Here is a 22688-nt window from a genome sequence, read left to right as displayed (position 1 = left end):
GCTTTTAAAACTGAATAAATTTAAAAATGTATGTCTCATATATTCTATTTCTTTCTCCCATTTTGCTTATATTCAGTATGTTAGACTGGCATCCTCCCAAAAAATGACCATACTTTTGTGGTGGTGTTGCTGGGTATTGAACTCAGAGGTACTCTATCTCCAAGCTTTACCCTAAACCCTTTTTAAATTTTTGTTTCGAGTCAGGGTCTCACTAGTTTGCTGAGAGTCTCAGTAAGTTTTTGAGGCTGGTCTTGCATCTGCAATCATCCTGTCTCAGCCTCTCAAGTACTGGGATCATAGATGTGTGACACCATGTCTGGCAAACTATCATACTTTTGATAGCACATACAAAGTTGTCCACAGTCTGTCTGTACTCCATGTCCATGTTCAAAGTTGTATTTTCTATAAATATATTCTATAAATATTTTCTATAAATTATCTATAAATATTATCTTGTTTAAAAAAGGTTTTCTTCCCAGCTTCAAATCTTACATATATTATTTATTTTCAAATCAACATTAGGGATCTCTGACTTCTCATTTAATTCTAGCTAAGTATTCAGATTTTTCTGGAAATTTCATAACACATCAAAAGTTTTCTGAATGTTTTATTGTATACTCCATTAATATATAAACTCAAGCTGTTCAATTAATTTAAGTCCTCCTCCTAACACCAATTTCTGTTATATAACTGAATAAATGTTTCTAGTCACTCATACTTAAAACTTAAAAGCATCCCTTATTTTAGCCTTTTTATATGTGTCTTATATTCATGATTCTCAAAATTATATTGTTTTCCTAAAAAATGTTTCTTACAATTCTTTAAACTTATGATTTTTCATTTTGCTTGAATTTTTTTTGAGCCCCAGGGCATTCTCTGTCCTAGCTACATCTCCAGCCCTATTTTTATTCTCTATATTTGTAAACAGGGTCTCACTAAATTGCAGAGGGCCTCACTAAGTTGCTGAGGCTAGCTGCAAACCTGCAACCCTTCTGTCTCAGCCTCCCAAGAACAGAGATTACAAGTGTGCACCACCACGCCCGGCAAATCAAACTATTTTTAATAATTAATCTATCTTTTATAAAAGTACTTTTTCAATAATCTGTTTTTCAGGCTATTTCTCAATTTTAAATACATGAACATTTTTTTTTTTTACTTATGTGTTAGAATCTGACATTTAGTAGTGGCAATGAATGTTCCTCTCTCCCAAAATCTGACTTCAATTTACTATTCCACTATCCCCTGATGCTGTAGTCATTATTCCACCCCAGCTGAAATATTTACATTCTTAGACCAAGATCTGTGTTTGTAGAGATTGCCTCTGGACTGGGGGTATGAGGACTTCACTGAACCTGCCCACTCAATAAAACAATGAAAATGTTGTCAATACTATTAACCCTTATAGAACTCTGAAAATTAACCAAATTCATTAACAGAATGAATGGAAAACATTCACCCAAGAAACGCTACTGAACTTCAGTTAGAACAGTATGGTCTGTGGAATTTTAACTTGGGGCAATTTCCCTCTCCCCTCCCACCCTAACTCAGTGGCATGATAGGAATGAAGGTTAGCTGGCTTACAGGCCACAAAGAGGACAGATACGCTGCAGGGCTCTGTTGAAAACCCCATTCCTCAGCGTGCAGTACAGCCCATAGTCAGACAAATGAAAAATACCTGAAAAAAGTCACCATTTCCAGGAGTTGCCAATTTTGCAGAACAAACATCCCATCGCCAGAACATTACTGAAAACATTAGCAGTTTGCTGGTAACAGCCCAACAGCATGAGACTGTGAGGGCACTGGGGCAGACAAGAGCGCCCCCAAATATTTAAAGAGAACCACTCAACTATATAGTTTAATGAAAAACCATATATTTTCACCTTTTCCAGAATGCCACAGAAGTGAATCATATACCATGTGGCCTTTCCAAAGTAGTTTTTTCCACTGGACAATATGCATTTAAGATTTATCCACAGCTTTGCATGTCTTGATAATTCATTCCTTTCTGTTGCTGGAGAGAGTACTCCATAATACGGTTCACTATTTCTTGTTTTCATTCACCTACTGAAGGAACTCTAGGGGAATTCTATGCTTGGTATAAATACCTACATGTAGAATTTTGTGTACATATATATTTTCACAACAGTGGAGTAAATAGCTAGGAGTAGAATTGCTGTGGCAATTATGTTTAGCTATGTATGAAACTGACAAACTATTGTCTAAAGTGTTGTACAATTTTTCACCCTGCCAGTGATGAATATTTCTCTACACCTTTACACTATACTTCTTCATCAGTAGCTGCTTTGCAGCTCATATTTTTTTTAACTTTCAGTCATTTTTAACAAGTGTGTAGGAGGGTCTTACTGTTGTTCCTGTTTATACTTTCCTAAGGGGAAAATAATATTGACCATCTTTTGACATATATGTATGCTTATTGTATATTTTCTTTTGGGCATGTATTTTCATATTTCGTTCATTTTAATTAAGTTATTCAAACAGAATCAAGGCCTCCCAAATATATGAACTCCTGAATCCCAAAGTTTGTGACCAGACTACATTAAATTTTCTTGCAAATATCTTTGATTTAAGAGTCGTCATATAGGAAGTTTAAACTTGATTATTATCTAGGTGGATCCAAAGTAATCATAAGATCTCTTTAAAGAGGGAAGAATATCAGAGTCAGAGAATGTAGTATGATTATAGAAGCCACAATTGAAGGAACATAGGACTGGAAGCTGCCTCCTGAAGTGGAAATGTCAAATAAATGGATTCTCCTCTAGAGCCCATAGGAGTGCACACCTACTGATCAGTGTTGAATGTGTAACTTACAGAACTAAAAGATAATAAATTTTTACTATTTTGAAACATTAATTTTTGATACTTTTATAATAGAGCAGAAAACCAATATAGACTATTTTTATTGTACAGTTTTTATTTGTATTATTTGTATAGTTTTCAATAAGATTTGAATTTGCAAATAATTTTTCTTTCTGTGATCTTTCATTTTCTTGATTGTATCCTTTTAATTTTAGCAAAGTACAACTTGACATTTTTAAAATATTCTAATATTATTATTGTATTGAGAACAGTCAGTGCAAAAACAAATCCAATAGATTATTTTCATACATTATTTTGTTCTGTATTCTTTATTTTTGAATTTCATTTACCTATATAATTCATTTTGATAGATTTGTGTGACATTTAAAACACAAGGTTAGCCGGGCGTGGTGGCACACGCTTGTAATCCTCGCGCTTGGGAGGCGGAGACAGGAGGATCGTGCAGGTTTGAAGCCAGCCCTCTGGCTTAAGAGACCCTGTTTCCAAATAAAAAAGTATAAATATAGGTACTTGGAGTGTATCCCAAAGGTAGAAGGATTTCCGTGAACCCCGGACCACAAAAAAACAAAACAAAACAAAACAAAACAAAAACACAAGGTCAGGTGAACAAGTTTGTAAATGGACATCTAATTATTCCAGTGCTATTTGGTACAAAGACTTCTGTTTCTTCTTTGAATTAACTTATACTTTTATTTAAGAAAATCAATTGAATATATTTTCGTGGGTCTGTTTCTAGGATCTCAGTTATGTTTTCTTGATTTATGTGACTTTTTAAACCAATGTGATACTGTCTTGATTACCATGTCTCTGTGGTAAATCTTAAAAAAGCAGTGTAAATTCAACAACTTTGTTCTTGAGTATGATGTTAATTATACTAAGTCATGTGCAAAACAAGTTCCAAAATATTCTCATTTATACATATCTTCATCAACTAGATGAAAGTCAGTGATGAAGAGATGCTTGAAGGCATCAAAAGAACAGAGACTTGTCATGAATAAGCATCTCCTATAAGATCAATACAGACTCATCTAAATTCTCAGAGGCCAAAATACAATGGGAAAATCTACTCAAAATTTTGAAAGAAGCCGGGTGTGGTGGCGCACGCTTGTAATCCCCGCGCTTGGGGGGCAGAGACAGGAGGATCGCACAGGTTCAAAGCCAGCTGCGCACACTGGCTTAGGAGACCCTGTTTCCAAACAAACAAACAAACAAAAAAAATGTAAAAATAGATCTGGGAGTGTAGCCCGGAGGTAGAAGGGCTTCCAGGAACCCCAGTACCACTAAAAAATTAAATAAATAAATTTCTTAAAAAAATTGAAAGAAAAATTGTGTCAACTAAGAGTTCTGTATCCTATAATACTATAATTCATTAATGTCTTAGTCCAATTTGTCTTGTTATAATAGAATATCGTAGACTGGGTTATTTATAAAGAATATTAATTTATTTGACTCATGGTTTTGAAGGTTGAAAAGTCTAATACCAAGGTACCAGAAGCCAATGAAGGCATTTGTGCTGCATTATCTCTTGGCAAAAGGTGGAAAGACAAGAGAGCATAGGATTGTACCAGTAGCAGAGGCCTATATTTACTCTTGTGATAACAAATGATTCCACAATAATGATATGAATCTGTTCATGAAGACAAGGTGCTCATGACCTAACCAACTTTTTTTTTTTTTTTTGTAGTAGTACTAAGGTTCCTAGAAGCCCTTCTACCTCCGGGCTACACTCCCAGACCTATTTTTATATTTTTATTTGGAAACAGGGTGTTTTAACCAGCGCGGCTGGCTTCGAACCTGCGCGATCCTCCTGTTTCCGCCTTCCAAGCGTGGGGATTACAAGCGTGCGTCACCAAGCCAGGCAACCTAACCAACTCTTATTAGGTCTCATATCTCGACACTGCTATGTGGCAGATTAAGTCTTCAACTTATTAACCTTGGGGAATACTAAGTTTAAACTATAGTAATAAATAAAAGGAAAAATTAAGATGTTCCATATAAGCAGAGGCTGAGAGAAGTGACTGCATATAGGGTTTTTGTTGTTATTGTTGTTGTTTTTTGTTTTTGATGGCACTGGGGTTCCTGGAAACCCTTCTACCTCCGGTCTACACTTTCAGACCTATTTTATATTTTTATTTGAAATCAGGGTCGCTTAAGCCATCAAGACTGCCTTCGAACCTGCGTCATCCTCCTGTCTCCGCCTCCCAAGCACGGGGATTACAAGTGTGGACCACCAAGTCCGGTGACTACATATAGTTTTGATAATTACCTAAAAGTAAATTAAAGGCATGGCATTTTTTATTATCATATTCAATGGTTTAAGGCAAGATAATTCTGGAAAAAGTCATAGTTGCACTAGTGCTTATTTTTTAGATTATATTGCAGGAATAAACATTTATATAAAATATAAATAAGTTGTTATACTTTACTTTGTAGCTGAGACCACTATACATTCTAAATTACAACCAAGATTGATGTTGATTAAAGGTAGAGAGGTGGATTGAGTATTTTACCTTTCACAGAAAAAATTCTAGCAATCAATACTTAAACATAAATGTCATAAAGTTAAAAACGTTCATGTGGTTTGCTTACTTTTTTGCCTTTGTTTTGTATTCCAAACACCAAAAAACTGCTGGTATATGTATGCACAAAATATATATTTGTTGAGTAAATTGATATATAAATAAAGAGACAAAAGAAAGTCTAGTAAGAAAAAAGTATCAATGTTGAAGAAATTGTTTTAACAGAGTTATGACAAGATTAAAAGTATATTTCCAAAAATTTTTACTAGATCCAACAAAAATGGGTCTATTTCATTTTACCTTGGACCACAAATAATGAACTAGATACAAACTAAGGCAAAGTAAAAAGAATTTTAAATATATCATCAGGAAAATTATATTCATTTATAAAAATGCAGTGACTCCTGCAACTGTAATAGTAGTAAGGTAAATAGCTTAGTAAGACTGTTAAATAGGGTACAGTGCTCAATGAATAAGCATTTGGGCAGCAAATGTATCATTACATAAAAGGCTAACAAGTCATTTCATATCCAGGGACATAATGTATGAAAATTTCCCAAATCGAATATGACCATGCTTATCATCAGTATGTTTCCTGGTTGCAATTCATGTGCTTATATGTTAAGGCTTGCCAAGAACTCCATTAATTGCTTTCCATGATTACATAACATAATCTCAATTATGATCTGTTAAATTGTTGAACAGATGAGGAAACTGAAATTCTAAACATGAAAGCAAAATGATGTAAACTCTAAGATGCCAGTTTTTTCTTCAAACAGTTATAAGTCCCCAATACTCTATTGTAAATATATTTACATTGGGCTAATTTATGTACCCTGAATTAATATAAGTTAAAACATTAGCCCCCAGCAGCTCACAATGTTATTATATTTGGAGATAATGCCTTTGAAAACATAATTGGGCCAAAAGAAGGCTATTATGGTGGATTTAATCCAGTTTTACTCATGTTCTTATAAGAAAAAAAATTTACACACACAGAGAAACAAAGGTGCACACACAGAGATGGATGTGTGTGCACAGAGAAAAATACACGTGAAGACTCAAAGAAGTCAGATATCTACACCAATCCTGACTCCAGAACTATCTGAAGTAATAAATATTGTTTAAGCTATTACATATATAACACTTGTTTACAGTATCACCAGCATTAATGGGATGCCTACAAATATCTGCTATAAATTTATTTTATTGAAATTTACAAAATATGAAAATTAACATGTTTTTAATAAATCTATTCACACTTTAACATACTGTCCTTATCATGAAAACCTTTTGTCTTATAGAAATTAATCTTCTATGCTACTATAGCAGTCAATTATTTAAGGGTATTCTAAATTAAGTACCTTCAATTTCAAATTTCTGTTGTCATTGGAATTTTTCAACAATTTATAAATGGCATATTTTCCACAGTCTAAGCATGCAAAACAACTTCTTCATGATGTCAATAATTTGACCATGGAGCCAATTCTAGGATATATGTTAAAGCAAATATAGTATTAATTTTTAGGGATTTGAATAAATAAAGAATTTTACTTCTAAAAAGTCAGAAGAAAAACAATAGGTAAAATTAAAATAAATATAAATATATTTCTAGAAAATTAAAAAAAAACTGCACACACAGGTGTAGGCAAAGACATAAAGCATCAATATCACTGAGAAGTTAGAAAAAGTCTGCAAACCACAGTTATTATTTATTCCTAGTTATGGCTATGAATCAAATGAATACTTCTGATATCACATTGAATTTACACTATGATTTACTAATAACTGTGTAGGTCCTCATAAATCTAAATGTTCCTACATATGACTACTGAATGGTATCTTAGTTCTTACAAATGGTAAGTCCCTAACAATTGTATTTTGTTGCCTAAGATGTAACGTAGTATATTTTGAAAGTTCATGAGCAATAAAATAGGTCACTGTTGAAGACGTGTGTGTGTGCGCGCACGCGCACGCGTGTGTATGTATGCAAAATGTTTCCTTTTTAGCCTTTGTAATATATCTGTTCTGATGAATTAGAGGAGTTTTGTGTCTCCTATAAAGAGGCGGTTTGCCAAACTGTCTAGATTCTATTCTTAGAAATTAGATAACAACTAATCAGCATTCACTATTCTAATTGCATTGCATCATGGTTCTTTAAAGATCTCTGCAATTTTGTCTTTTAAGAGCAAAAAATGGGAGCATAAAGTGTATCACTCTTATTTTGTACAATTTTGCCAAAATTATGATTTCATAGTAATAGAATTTTTAACAGCTAGGCAATTTCCCTCTGTTTTTATCCAAAGTCACATCAAGTGAACCTGAGTCCATGATGAATGTCTACATTAAAGCTATCATTGCTAATAGTATTCCATATCATTTGTCTTTGGTTCCGTGGGACCAAATTACAATCACCACATGACTGTAGCTTATCTTGTGATTAATGATGGTTTTACTAAGTCACTGACAGTGAAGCTTCTGGGAGGAAAATGGTAATATGGTTTGAAATTTTAAATTGCACATTTAAAAAATCATTGCCTGGTTTTCAAAGAGATAGCTAATTTATTCGTGATAGGGGGCAAAAATCTAGTTTTTTTAGCCATGAGAGAGAGAAGAATTTCTCAAGATAATTATCCAAATTTTAAATGTTGTAAGATGTTATAACTAACAAATACTTCTAAAAGACACTCAGACATCCCTTAGAAAGAAAACAGAGCTTTCTTTCAGATGAATAAAATTTTAATATAGTACAAAGATACAGAAAGAAATCCAATAGATAATAAGGTTGGACAATATGTAGAAGAGTATTCTGTATGATGTATTGTAGATTCAGAAAACTGCTCTGCACCATTTCCTTGAGAGTCATCAGTGCAGATCTAAGTCATTAGTGAGGGAATATTATCGGCATCCATTGGACTTTTGATGTTTTCTTCTAAATTACCTCAGCTTCAGAACTAATATGAATTTACATTATTACTACTGGGACTAATTAGCACAGGCTCAGTTAAAGCAAAGAGAGATTTTAAATTCTTTTTGCTTTAGGAAAGAGGTGGCCAATATCAGAGAATTTATTTTGATTGCAACTTTATCTCTTTTTTTACATGAAATTCAAAACCTCTTTTGCAAAAATAGCTTCAGTTAAGTTCCCTAATAGACTATTTGCAACTCAAATGTCCATAAAAATCTTGAAACTATGAAGATAAGTCATAAATGGCTTTGTTGTCCCACAGTTTGGTAAAAATAGAATAGTGGAATCTGAAAGTTCATTTATAGCCCTTCTACAAGTCAATTGACCGTATCTTTCATGATTGAAATGATCAAAATATGTCCATCTTTCAAAAGCCCATAATCATCCCAATGACGGCAGCACTAACAATGCCTGCTCAGAGTGTTATTTTATTTCTGTGCTTTTCATGCTAGGTTAGCTACAGAAAAATATTTTTGGTGGTATGTTGCTTCTCTATATGTAGTTGGGCTGAAATGTTTCATCTATTGCTTTGTATGATATCACCTGAATAAGACTTCAAAAATTTATATTCTCTTACATTATTGTTCTTGATACAAGAGGATTTTTGATTAGGGCTTCTATTATTAGTGAGAATGATCAAAATATTGGGGATTGCTTTATTCAGTCTGGGTAAGTGATCAATTCTACTTGTGCTCACTCTGCTGTTTAAAATAATAATTATTATAGCAATATTAGATGGTTTTAATGTGCAAAGAGAGCTTAATGAAGATTGTTAAACATTTATTAGAAGCATATTTGCCTCTGTGAACCTCTAAAACAAAGATATTGCAGCATTTAATCATTTATTTTTTAGTGATGGTGCTGCCATTAATTTGTTGGTTCTTCTAAAGCTATTTTATTTCTTAAATTGATATAATAATTTATTATATAATAAAGTTTAAATTTGTATGTTATATAAATTTATTATATAATAAATTATTTTTCCAAATAACTAAAGAAGAAGATGGAATTAAACTCTATGAATGATGAAAAACAGCTTGTGCCATGTGTTTTTAAAAGGCAAAGTTAAATATTAGACATAATTTCTAAAAAACCAATGATATTATAAAAAGAACATTTACCGGCTATAGAATAGTCTCTTCTAGCACAGATAAGGAGTTCTTTGAGTTTATTTCTCAGTGAAATTTGTGAAAATTATTGTAAACCCCCAAAAGCACAACTATATAAAATGTATAAAAATGAGCCAGGCACGGGGGTACACACCTTAAATCTCAGTACTTAGGAGGATAAGACAGGAATATCACAGGCTGGAAGCAAACCTCAGCAGCTTAGTGAGACCCTGTTAACCAAAAAATAAAAAATAGGGTTTGGGAGATGTATCTCAGAGGTAAAAAGCCCCTGAGTTTAACACCAAGTACCATAAAAAGAAAAAAAATGGCAATGGTGTGAAGGACATATAGACAATGAAATTATACCTATTGAAGCGATTCTACCGATATTCACTAATAACATGAGAGTGTATGGTATTTGAACAAAGATTGCTACCGCCCTAATCCTTCCCAGCTCTGCCACTGGAAAACTCCCCTTTAGGCTGGTGTAACCCACATAATGGTGCTCCCACTGCTCCTTCCATCCTTGTTTGGGGCATTACCCCCACCCCCAGGAGAGTCAAGATCTTCACTATATCTCATGTTCCTCTACATGGAGCTGAATCTAGTTCTGGGGAAGGGGTATGGACTCCTTTAATCTGTCTAACTCTCATTGATGGGAAGAGGCTCTATTTAAGTGTGGTACTACTGAGAATTTTAGAGTGGGTCTGACATGTTCTCACCATTTCAGAAGGCAGTAGTTTTTTTTCTCGAGAAGCAAGCTGAGGAAACTGTACACTTCCCTTCACCTGGTGCTTAGCTCCTAAAGCAGAGACGTCACTCAGGGAGAGATGCACCATTGTACCACCTCCAGCTACAGAGACAAGGATCAAAGATTTATCTGCAGGCGGTGTGTGTGTGTGGTGGTGTGGGGTTTGGAAAGGAACAAGAAGTAGGGAGAGAGAAGAACACCATAAAACAAAGCTCCTGCTCTTTTCCAAAAGTAACTGATTACATTTGCCATTGAATGTTGGGAAATTGAAGGCTATCTGTGCTCTCAAAATGCAGTGGAAAATATGGTGAAAGCAAATAAGGAGGGGATTCATGGATTCATTAACATAAATATAAACTGTTGATGGGCTTATTTGCCAGATAACTTGGGACAAAAGACATTGAAAGCCAGATGTGGTGGCACATGTCTGTAATCCCAGTCCTTGGGAAGCTGAGGCTGGAGGATTGCAAGTTTATGGCCAGTCTCAGAAACTTAGGCTCTCTGCAATTTAGCGAGTCTCTTTTCAAATGAAAAATAAAACTAGACTGGGGGTTTAGCTCTCTGATAGAACAACCCTGGGTTCAATCCGGAGTACCAAAAACATAAAATCAGTCCGTGAGAAAGTGAAGTCCTCTTGAGGTCAGACACAAACGTGAATGCTAATTTTTATCTGTACCTATTTCTTCAAAGAAATTTGAGTTTTTTTAATTGATCTACACAACAGTCAGTGACCTCTGTGTCCTAGAGGGTATTGTAGAAAATGTAGCAATCCTCAGCAATTAGTAGATATCAAAAATAGTATGGGATCTGCCAGTGTTAAAGAAAGTTTTTCAAAAGCAATTATTATTTCAGGAAAAATCTGAGTACACCTCCAGACAACCATTAAAGGATTAACACAGAAAGAGGGAAATAGACTTTACTAAAATAATATATCTAGTTTTAAACTAATAAAAGATGAAAAAAATAACAAAAGGGCAACAGAAGAGGATACTACTCAGAGACCCATAATATATTATTTAAAACATTCAGTTTAAAAATGCTTCTATGAAACATCCAAAGAAATAAGAAATAATAACTTGAAAAAATGACAATACGATTAATACATTGAAAAATAACAAACAGAAACTGCACATGAAAGTAACTAGATGTAGCACGTAGCAAAAATCATTTTAAATTGGGCATTTTGAATATATTCAAGAAATGAAGAAAAACATGATTAAAGAAGTAAACAAAAGTATGATGACAATGATTCCTCAAACAGAATATAAACAAAACATCTTTAGAAGAAATACATGTAAATTCTACAGTGATTGAACATGTAAATTGTACAGTGATACAATAACTGAAATAAAAAATGCACGACATAGGTCCCCAATGATTTTAACTGTCAGAAATAAGAGTTACCAAAGTTGAACATAGAGATCATTTAAGCTGAGGAAGGAAGGGAGAGAAAAAAATTAAACAAAAATTCACAGAGCTTCAGAGAATGTGGGACATCATTAGGCACTAGAACATATGCACAATATACATAGCAGAAGGGAAAAGATTTTAACAGAAGAAAATGTTCAAAGGAATTATGGCTGAGCACTTTCATATTTTATTTTAAAATAACTACACAAAGAAATCTCACTCTAAGATTAATACAAAGAGACTTGCAAATATAAGCATCACTATAAATATAACGAAAACCAAATACAAAAAAAATCTTAAAATAAAAAAATGAAGCGATCCCCAGACCTGCAAAAAAAAAAAAAAAAAAAAAAAAACATGAAAATGACTTCTCTCAAAGGCCCAATAAAATGAACAGCTAACTTCTCATTAGAAACAATGAAGGCTAAACCGGTCGTGGTGGCATACACTTGTAAACCCAGTAATTGAGAGGCTGAGACAGGAGTACTGCTCAGGTTCGAAGCCAGCCTCAGCTACTTAGTGAGGCCCTCAGCAACTTAGTGAGACCCTGTTTCCAAATAAAATAGAAAATAGGTCTGGGAGTGTAGCCAGAAGGTAGAAAGCCTCTGGGTTCCATCCCAGCACCATACACACACACACACACACACACACACACACACACACACACAGAAACAATGAAGGCTGGAAATAAGTATGCTAATATATTCAAAGTCAAATATCAAAAATGAACAAAATTCTATATTATATCCAGAAAAAGCATCTCATAATTATTAAGACAAAAGAAATACTTACCCAGATGGAAAAAACAAAAACAGAATAGTTATTACCAACTAAACCTCTTTAAAAATATACTGAAGAAAAAATTTCAAGCTGAATGTAAATTATCTCAAACTGTATTCGTGTGTGTGTGTGTTTGTGTGTGTGTGTGTGCGCGCACAAGCATGCATGCGCACCATGAACACACATTGGATTGGTAGGGATAAAATGCAGGACCTTACACATGCTAGAAGAGTGATCTGCCACTGAGTTACACCTCCAGCCTTCAGACAAGATTTCAATTCATAAAACTAAACAGCACAAAGTAATTAATTATATTATAAAATTATAAATTCATATTTTCTACTCTTATTCATTAATCGAATTAAAATCACTTAAACACAATAAAATGGGTCAATAATAGATTCAAACTGTCATTTAAAATTAACAAATATAAAATATATTTGGTAACATATCATCAGTTATGCATCCTATAGACAGGTAATATATTGCTAGCAATAGCACAAAAGTGTTAAAATAAAAGCAAATATTAGACTATAAAGATAACTGCAGATAGTAACATTAATCCACAGAATAAATGAAAAGAACCAGAAATAATAACAAAAAAGCTAAGATAATAGTAGCTACATATTTAGTTAAACAAGAGTGAGTGACATTCTTTATTAAAATATTTATACTGATAGCCTGGCATGGTGGTCCACTCTTATAATTCCAGCATCTGGGAGGCTGAGACAGGAAGATTGGGGTTCTTGGATAGCCTCAGTTACTTAGTGAGGTCCTTTGCAACTCAGTGAGACCTTGTTTCAAAATAAAGAATAAATAGGACTGAGACTGTAACTTGGAAGTAGAATTTCCTTGGGTTTCATTCCTAGTACTGCAAGAAAAAGTATATATTTATACCGATTATAAATATTCTTGACTTAAATATAATTTTTAATTATTGATTTCTTTTATAATGTAGACATTGCTTTTGTAGAAAAGTGTGTTAAGTTGATCCAAAAATAATATATAAAGGCAAATATAATATATAAAGCATCAAATGATTCATTAAAATATTTTATATGTTGACTACACAGACGTACAATGTTATATCAAAATATCACTATGAGTTAAAATAGTAATATTTTATATCAAAATGTTATATCATTATGAGTTAAACAACTTTAGATTTTATTTCAGAAGATTCACAAACTAAAATATACTTTTATAGCAGTCTTCGCTTACAAAATTTCTAACATATAAGCCAAAAGTAGTGTACGTTAATTTAACCTCTGAAAATTTTATAAACTTAGCAGATTAACTCCAATTTTGTATAGCATAAGCAGCATTTATTGATCTTACACTTAATCTGTGAGAAGAAAAGTTCATCTTTTATGTGCAAACTTAACATAGAAAAAGTCATCAAAGTGACTAGCAAATCTGGGTATTATAACAATCACTTAACTCATTGTTTTGACCTTAAACAGACTATTAAAATATTTTAAAAACATGGAGTTGTATAATATTTTGAGCCACATCAAGGTAGGAAGAATCACTAAAAAACACTTTACAATTTGCAACCATTGCTAATATAAAAATACATTTAATATGACCTAAATAAGTCTATCACTGCAATATTTTTATCTCAAGTTGAAAAGGTTCTTTGCTATTATATCTACTTGCTACATTCCAATTCAATTTTTCCAAGGAATAAAAATGTTGTGTGCATTAAAGAATAAGGGGTCACATTAAGGAAGTATGTTTTTATTGTAGGAAGTATAATTTATAAAATATCCTTATAATTATCCTCTAAAATTCAAAGCAAAGAATAAAAGTTGGGAAGTCATCTTAAGAAAGACTATGCATCTTCCAATGAATTTTTCTAAATCATAACTTAATAGAATTTTATCTAGATATCAAATATGGAATATCTTCTATACTTTGTAAATACCTGACATGTTGATGATGATTGTTCTAATTCCCCATTTATCATTTTGAAATCAGAGAAGTAAAACAAAGAATGAAGAGTAACTAAAATTGAATTAAAACTCACCTCTACCGAGTTGTTTTCTAGGAAGAATATTCTATACTTCCTTTTATGTTTAAATTTTAATACTTGACACTAGGTCAATCAGAAAATTTCATTGTTATTGACTTTCTTCTGCCTTCAATTAATGACCAACTCTAAGACATCTACCTCACATGAGTAGAGAAAAATCTAGGTCACAAAGGTAATTCATATAAAGATATTTCTAAAGGAGGATTGTTCTAGATCTATATTCTCATTATTCCTTTAAAGCCAGCAGAGAGAAAGAAAGGAAGTGAGAATGTCATCTGCTCTCACATCATGGATATAGAAAGCAAGAAAGAGAACGGGGGAGAAGGGATCATATATAATCTACAAACTCAGGGACTTCTCAGCAACCTAGCCTTGAAGAGTCCTGAGAGGACATTCTACATTGAAACCATTACATTTGCTTCAAACAACTTATAAAGTATAATTTAGCTTAAATAATATGTACCCATTTTAAATGTACAGTTCAACTGGTACTGACAATTGTTTGAACCCAAAGTAACCCAAGCCATTAACATATTTTGAAGATTACTCATCATTTATCTATGTATTTTTTAAATAGTTTCTCTCCTTTCATAATTTTTATTTTCATTCTGTAGATATTATTTCTTACCTGTTAGAAATGGCTATTATTAAACAAAATCAAGACAAGTGAACAAGGATGTTATCATATTGGAACTCTTGCACATTGTTAAAGGAAATGCAAAATAATTCAGCTGTGTGGGAAGCAGTATGATATTCCCTGAAAAAAATTTAAAAACTATATATTCTACTATACTAACCTACAATCCCAATTCTGAAATCAAATTCAGATCTCAAAGAAATACTAGTACTCCTCTGCTTAGTGAAGTAATATTCAAAGTAGCTAAAATGTAGAAGCATTCTAAGCATCCATATATAGATAAATGCATAAAGAAAATGTTTTATATACATAATAATGAACATGAGTCCAACTTGAAAAGAAAGAAATAATTATGCAAATAAAACAACATGGGTAAATCTAGAGCACATTCTGCTAAGTGAGCTAAGATAATCACAGAAAAATAAATTATGCAACACTTCACTTACATAAAGTATTCAAAACAGTCAAATTGATTGAAACAAAGAATGAAATGTTTGTTTCCAGAAGCTGGAGGTGGAGAAGTGAGTTATTGTGCAGTGGTAAGGAGTGTCAGTTAAGCAAGATGAATAAACTCTAGAGATCTACTGAAAAATGTTGTGCCTGTAGTCAAAAATAGTGTATTGGTGAGTTAAATTTTGACAGATAGGTCTCATGTTAAGTGTTCTCACCACAGAGAAATAAAATAAATTTAAAAATTCAGTTGTCTATTATTTATGAGAATATTATTTAATTCTCACCTCTGTCATGATGATCTATGCATTTATCTTCCTGTCAATACTATTGATTTGACTATTGGAGCTTTATAATTCTTGAAATAATAAATTAAATTTTTCTAAATTTGTAGGTTTTTTAAAAATCATATTATTTTAAAGTTATTGACTGTTTTTTCCATTGTCTCTTACATTTCAGAAGTTTATTTTCTTATATTTATAGATCATATTCTCATGCTTTATCACATATCAACTGATTTGTTGTTTGGATATTGAACCTGCTTATTTTTACATTGTACTATGTCTGGATTTTTTTCTCTAACTTAATGAGTATTAGAGTGCATTTGATCAGGAAGTTAAGTTACTTAATAAGCTTGATACTTCTGAGGTTTCTTTTTTAATTTCTATTATGATAAGTCTAGAGCAGCCATTACTATAGGACTTAAACTCTGTTTTTCCTCTATGTCATTTACTGGATTCAAGATATCCTTACTCTGACTGGTGGTATTTAAATATCTTCTAAGTTACTTCTAAGAAAAATATGTTACTTCTAAGAAAAATTTATAGATGTCCAGCAGTTGTTTCTGATCCAATCTAGTATAGTTTTCCTGTATGTGAAGAGTTTACATATTTGCCAAAAGATTCAAAGAAATTCAGATGCAGAATTCAGACATTTTTCTTTAAGTAGCTTCCTACATTAGGAATACTGGCCCACAGTTTCCAGCCATCCCAGGGCTCTTAAACCCTGATCTTTTCCTCCTCATTTCTGTGAAGCCACTGTTCTTTGAACTTCCTATCTATATGTTGAAGTTTAGGACGTTCCTCCTGTCAGATTGCTAGGCTCTTTTCTCTCCTTTCAGGAATTAAAATTTTTTTCATTGCCTATAGTCCAATATGAAAAATTGATGCCAAAGCCAAAATACATCACCAACATAAATCAGAGTTCAGTTTTATTTATGGATGGGTTCAATGATTATAAAAAATGTCCAATTGATTCCAGTAATATATTAAATTGAAGAGCAATGTTGAGCCAAACATTGTGGTACACCCTTATAATCCTAGCACTTGGAAGGCTGAGACAGGAGGATTGAAGTTTGTGGGCAGCCTCAGCTACTTAGTGAGGCCCTCTGAAACTTAGTAAGACCGTGTTTCAAAATAAATAATGCAAAATAGGACCGGGAGCATAGATCGCAGGTAGAATGCCCCTGGGTTCCATCACCAGTAACACACACACACACACACACACACACACACACACACACACAATGTCCTAGAACTAAATAAGTTTTACGTCATGATTTCTAAAATAATTTAATACTTTGAAAACTTAAAATCATATATGGTCAAAGAAGAACCCAATGTACAGTTAGTAAAAATAAAACTTTAACACAATAAATTGTATCCATTTCAAAATAGCATAATAGAGCCTTGTAATTCAAGTACTTGGGAAGCTGAGGCAGAATGATCACAGGGTTAAGGCCAACCTCAGCAACTTATGAGGCCCTCTAAAACTTAGTAAAGGCTGTTTCAAAAATAAAATTAAAACTAGGACTGGGAGTCTAGCTCAGAGGTAGAATGCCCCTGGGTTCAATCCTCAGTACCACACATAAAAAAGCATAAACAGGTATAAAATATTTTAAAATAAATATAAAAACAATAGATGAATGAATGATACTGTCACCAATACTTAATATTTTTCTAGTACTTTTTTCTATCACTTGTTTGCAAAGAAGGTACATCAATAGTTGGAAATTGTTGCAAATATTGTTCAATTGATTTATGTGAAAGTAATAAAAGTGGAAGCCATAATGCCTGAAACTTGTTAGTTCTAGGAATGAACTGTTTTGGATTTTGCATCTATTTCACTAATGTTATAATTACCTATATACTTGTTAATCATTTATCTCTTCTTTCTGTTGGTTAAAAATGTATTTTTATTTTTATTTTTTGGTGGTACTGGGGTTCCTGGAAGCCCTTCTACCTCTGGGCTACACTCCCAGACCTATTTTTACATTTTTATTTGGAAACAGGGTCTCCTAAGGCAGCGCGCGCGGCTGGCTTCGAATCTGCGCGATCCTCCTGTCTCTGCCTCCCAAGCGCGGGCATTACAAGCGTGCGCCACCACGCCCGGCAAAAATGTATTTTTTATTGTCATAAGTAAAGTAATTCAGAAAGCCAAAAGACCCATTGGATCTAGTTGTAGTAATTATCTGTCACTCCTTAAGAAATAATACATAGTTTCCCACAGTGAAGGACACAAGCAAAGTTGATGAATTTTTCACTTAGAACAATGGAAAAGGTAAATTCCACAAACAACAACATACAGCGCAAAGCATCAATTTAATGACAAAAAATAAAAGCAAGTCTTATAGAATAAATGCAATCATAGATGTTATAGACTTTGAGAATATAAAAAAATTACAAGGAAAAAAAGAAAGCAGGAAGAAAGAGCAGGAAAAAAGGGGAAACACACTTAGAATATTATTTGTGAAAAAGAAAAAATGTCCTAAGTGATATATAATGCACATAAAACACAAATCTAGCATGAAATTGACAGTATATCTTAGTGGAAAATATATTTTACTGAGAAGAGCTTATATTAAACATAAAGATACAAAATAAGCTTGGTGGTGGTATATGTCTGTAATCCTAGTGTTTGAAAAGTTGAGACAGGTGGATTATAGTTTTAAAGCCAGCCTCAGCAATGTAGTGAGGACCTTATGAATTTAGTGAGAATCTATTTCAAAATAAAAAAAACAGGTCTAGGCATGTAGCTCAGAGGTAGAATGCTCTGAATTCAATACCCAGGATCATTAAAAAAAGAATAAGGATGTATATATTGTATTAATAAGAGCGAGTGGTTAATATTTTTCACAATTGTCTTTTAGAACTTAATAAAAATTACAATAGAATATCTTTATAATTTTATAAATTTATTAAACTTCATAAACATGATATATTATAAAAAATAGACAAAAGCATTTTGAAACAAATTACTAATTAGCAAAACTTCTCAGTGGATAATGTGGTTTTAAAATACAGATAATAAAATATTTCTGGTACAAAAACAAGCAAAATAATAAATAAAAAAAGCAAAGATTATGTATCCCAGAAAGAAATAGAGAAAAAAAGAAATTTCAGATAAAGGAATAAAGGAAGAGAAATGCCAGTAAAATAACAGAATGGAATTAATGTGTGTGGAGTGAAGAAGAATATATATATATATATATATATATATATATATATATATATATATATATTGTGTGTGTGTTTGTGTGTGTAGTGAATGAGAATTTATGTGTATATATATGTGTGTGTGTATATATATATATATATATACATATATATATGTGCATTGTAGTCATACATCTTAATGGGGTACAAGATGGTAGAGGCATACAAGCACACATTCCTCATTTAGCTCTTTCCCACTTCCCCCTACCTACTCATGTACAAGATTGACTTTGATATGTTTGTGAATGTATATTATGTACATTAGGGTATTTCCCTCTTCTCCCCTCCTATCATGCTCAGTTAGGACACCTTATTTGTTCATCTAATATTTCTTCTTCTCCATCTAGGGTTTCTATGTATATATATATGGGTATTTGTAATATATGTATATATATATATATATATATATATATATATATATAGTGGTATTTGTAATACCAATTTAGTAATTTATATGTGGAAGAGGAGGGAGCAGGCTGGCATCCAGAGGGAAACACACCATGTGCTGTGTGCAAATGTGTTTCTACCACTGAATGAACCAATGAAAGAATATACAAAAATCTAAATCACTATCCAACTAGAATAAAAGCATGGAAAATATTTATACAATTCTATAATAATAATAAAGATTCAGCATTAGAAAATATAGATTAGGCTTGGCAGTGCTACAATATAAAATTATTAAATGTTAAAAATACCATTAAATTTTGTAAATTTAAAAGAAAATGTAGAAAAGAAAGTTATTGCAAATTGTTCAACTTAATTTTCATACATAAGTGTTTTTGTCATTCAGTAAAAGTTCAAACAAGGCCCAAATCCACAGATTAGCATTTTATAAAATCTAAATATAATTAGATGATGAACATAGAATAAGGTTTAATTTTATCAGTTATCCAAAAATATAGAAAGCATAATGATTCAGTGCATGGGATTCACCGATAGTCAGGGGTCCCAGGTTTGACACCTAAAAAATATGTGACATGATTGAATTGCTCTGACTTATTGGTTTTTTTATTTGTTTATTTATTTTTTATTGGTGCACTCTAGCCTCACAACATAATGTGAATCCTGTTGACAATGGCATATATTCACACAGTACTTGGTGCCCTCCTCTCCCACTTCTCCTTTGCCCTCCCTCCCAATAATGAATATGCAGGTTAACAATATTATATTCACATGTATATTAATATTAGAATGTAACTTTTCCATTAATTAACCTCAGCCTTCTTCCTCCCTTACCCTTCCTTTCTGACTTTGCTGAGGTTACCTTCCGTTATCTGGAGTCCCTCTGGTATCCCTAATACTCCCTAGCTTAACCATATTAGAGAAAACATATGTCACTTCTCTTTCTATGCTTGGCTAATCTCACTTAACATAATGTTCTTCAGGTCTTTCCGTATTCTAGTGAATGAATAACATGATTTTATTCTTCTTTATTGCTGAGTAGAATTTCATTGTTTGTATTTTTAATAGTTTTGCATCCATTCATCTGTTAATGAAGATCTAGGTTGGTTCCATATTTTGGCTATTGCAAGTTGTGCTGCTATGAACATAGGTATGCATATGTTACTCTAGTTCTCTTATTTCAGTCCCTTTGGAAAGACACACAAGAGTGTTATAGCTGGATCTTATGGTGGATTCATTCCCAATTTCTCAAGAAAACTTGACACTGATCTCCATAGCTGCTGAACTGGTTTGCACTTCCACCAACAGTGTAAGAGTTTCTATTTCCCCACATCCTGGCCAGCATTTGTTGTTACTTGACTTCTTTATGCTTGCCACTCTGATTGGAGTTAGATAGAATATCACTGTAGTTTTGATTTGCATTTCCCTGATGGCTAATGATGTTGAACATCTATTGGCCATTAGTATTTCTTCTTTTGTGAAGTGTATATTCAATTTAGTTGCCCTTTTTTTTTATGGTACTGTGGATGGAACCCAGGGGCATTCTACCTCAAAGCTACACCCCCAGACCTATTTTGTATTCTTTAGTTTGAGACAAGGTCTCACTGAGTTGTGGAGGGTCTCACTAAGTAGCTGAGGCTGTTCGTGAACCGCAATCCTCCTATTTCAGCCTCCCAAATGCTGGGATTACAAGCATGCACCACCATGCTCAGCTTGCCCATTTCTTAATTGTATTTTTTGTTAGGATAGAGTCTTTTGAGCTCTTTGTATATACTGTGTATTAGTCTTCTATCAGAGTGGTAGCTGGAAAAGATCTTCTTTAGATTCTTGGTAGTTTCCTTTGATGAGCAGAGAGTTTACCTTTATGCCATCCCACTTGTTAATTCTTGTTTTAATTTCCTGTGCTTAGGATGTTTTGTTGAGAAAGTTACTTCCTGTGCCTATGTGTTGGATTGTTAAACCTATGCTCTCCTCTAATAGCTTCACAATCTCTGGTATAATTTCCAGGTCCTTGATCCATCTTGAGTTGATTCCTGTGCATGGTAGGAGGTAAATATTTAATTCCATCTTTATACAAATGGATAGCCAGTTGTCCCAGAACCATTTGTTGAAAAGGCTATCTTCTCCAACATATAAATTTGGCCCCTTTGTCAAAAATTAATCGACTTTAAGTTTGTGGGTTTGTTTCTGTATCTTCTATTCTGTTACATTGGTGTTTGTGCCTGTTATTGTGCCAATACCATGCTGTTTTAACTACTATTTCTCAGTAGTATAATTTGAAGTCAGGGATTGTGATGCCTCCTGCATGATTCTTATGACTGAGAATTGCTTTTGCTATTCTGGGTCTTTTGTTTCTCTATATAAAATTCATGACTGATTGTTTTTAGGTTTAGGAAGAATGGCATTGGTATGTTGATAGGAATTGCTTTGGATATGTAGATCACTTTTACCAGAATGGCCATTTTGATGATATTTATTCTGCCTATCCATGAGCAAGGGAAATCTTTTCATCTTCCAAGGTCTTTTTCAATTTCTTTTTTTAATGTTTTATATTTTTAATTGTAGAGATCTTTTACATAGTTGGTTATGTAGAATTTTTTACATAGTTGTTTTGAGATTATTTTGAGTTATTTCTTTGTGAAGTTATTTTTGTCATATAGAAAATCTACTGATTTTTCTAGGTTGATTTTGTATCCCTCTCCTTTGCTGAATTGGTTAATCAGCTGCAGTAGTCTTTCAGGTGAGTTCTTTGAGTCTTCTAGATATAGGATCATGTTATTTGCAAACAAGAATAATTTTAATTCCTCTTTTCCTATTCAAATTCTTTGATAGCCTTCTCTTGTCTTATTGTTGTAACAAGAGTCTCAAGAACTATATAAAAAAGGAGTGGGGACATTATTGTTTCTAATTTTAGAAGAAATTCTTGCATTTTTTCCATTTAATATGAAGTTGCCTTTGGGTTTATTGTATATTGCCTTAATGATGATGTTGAGATATGTTTCTTTATTCTAATTTTCTGCAGTGTTGTAACACGTATGGGTGTTGGATTAGTCAAATGCTTTTATAGTATCTATTGATATGATCATGAGGTTTTTGTTCTCAGTTCTATTTATGTGGTGAATAACATGTTTTGATTTACATATGTTGAACCAGCCTTGCTTTTCTGGAATGAAACCAACTTGTTCGTGGTGTATAATTCTCTTGATATAATTTTCAGTGCAAATAGGTAGTATTTTGTTTAGAATTTTTTAATCTATATTCATCAAAGATAAAAGATATTGGTCTGTAATTT

The sequence above is a fragment of the Muscardinus avellanarius genome (assembly GCF_963383645.1).
Source record: "Muscardinus avellanarius genome assembly, chromosome: 8".
In the NCBI taxonomy this organism is placed as follows: domain Eukaryota; kingdom Metazoa; phylum Chordata; class Mammalia; order Rodentia; family Gliridae; genus Muscardinus; species Muscardinus avellanarius.
Note: the sequence above shows the minus strand (reverse complement) of the source record.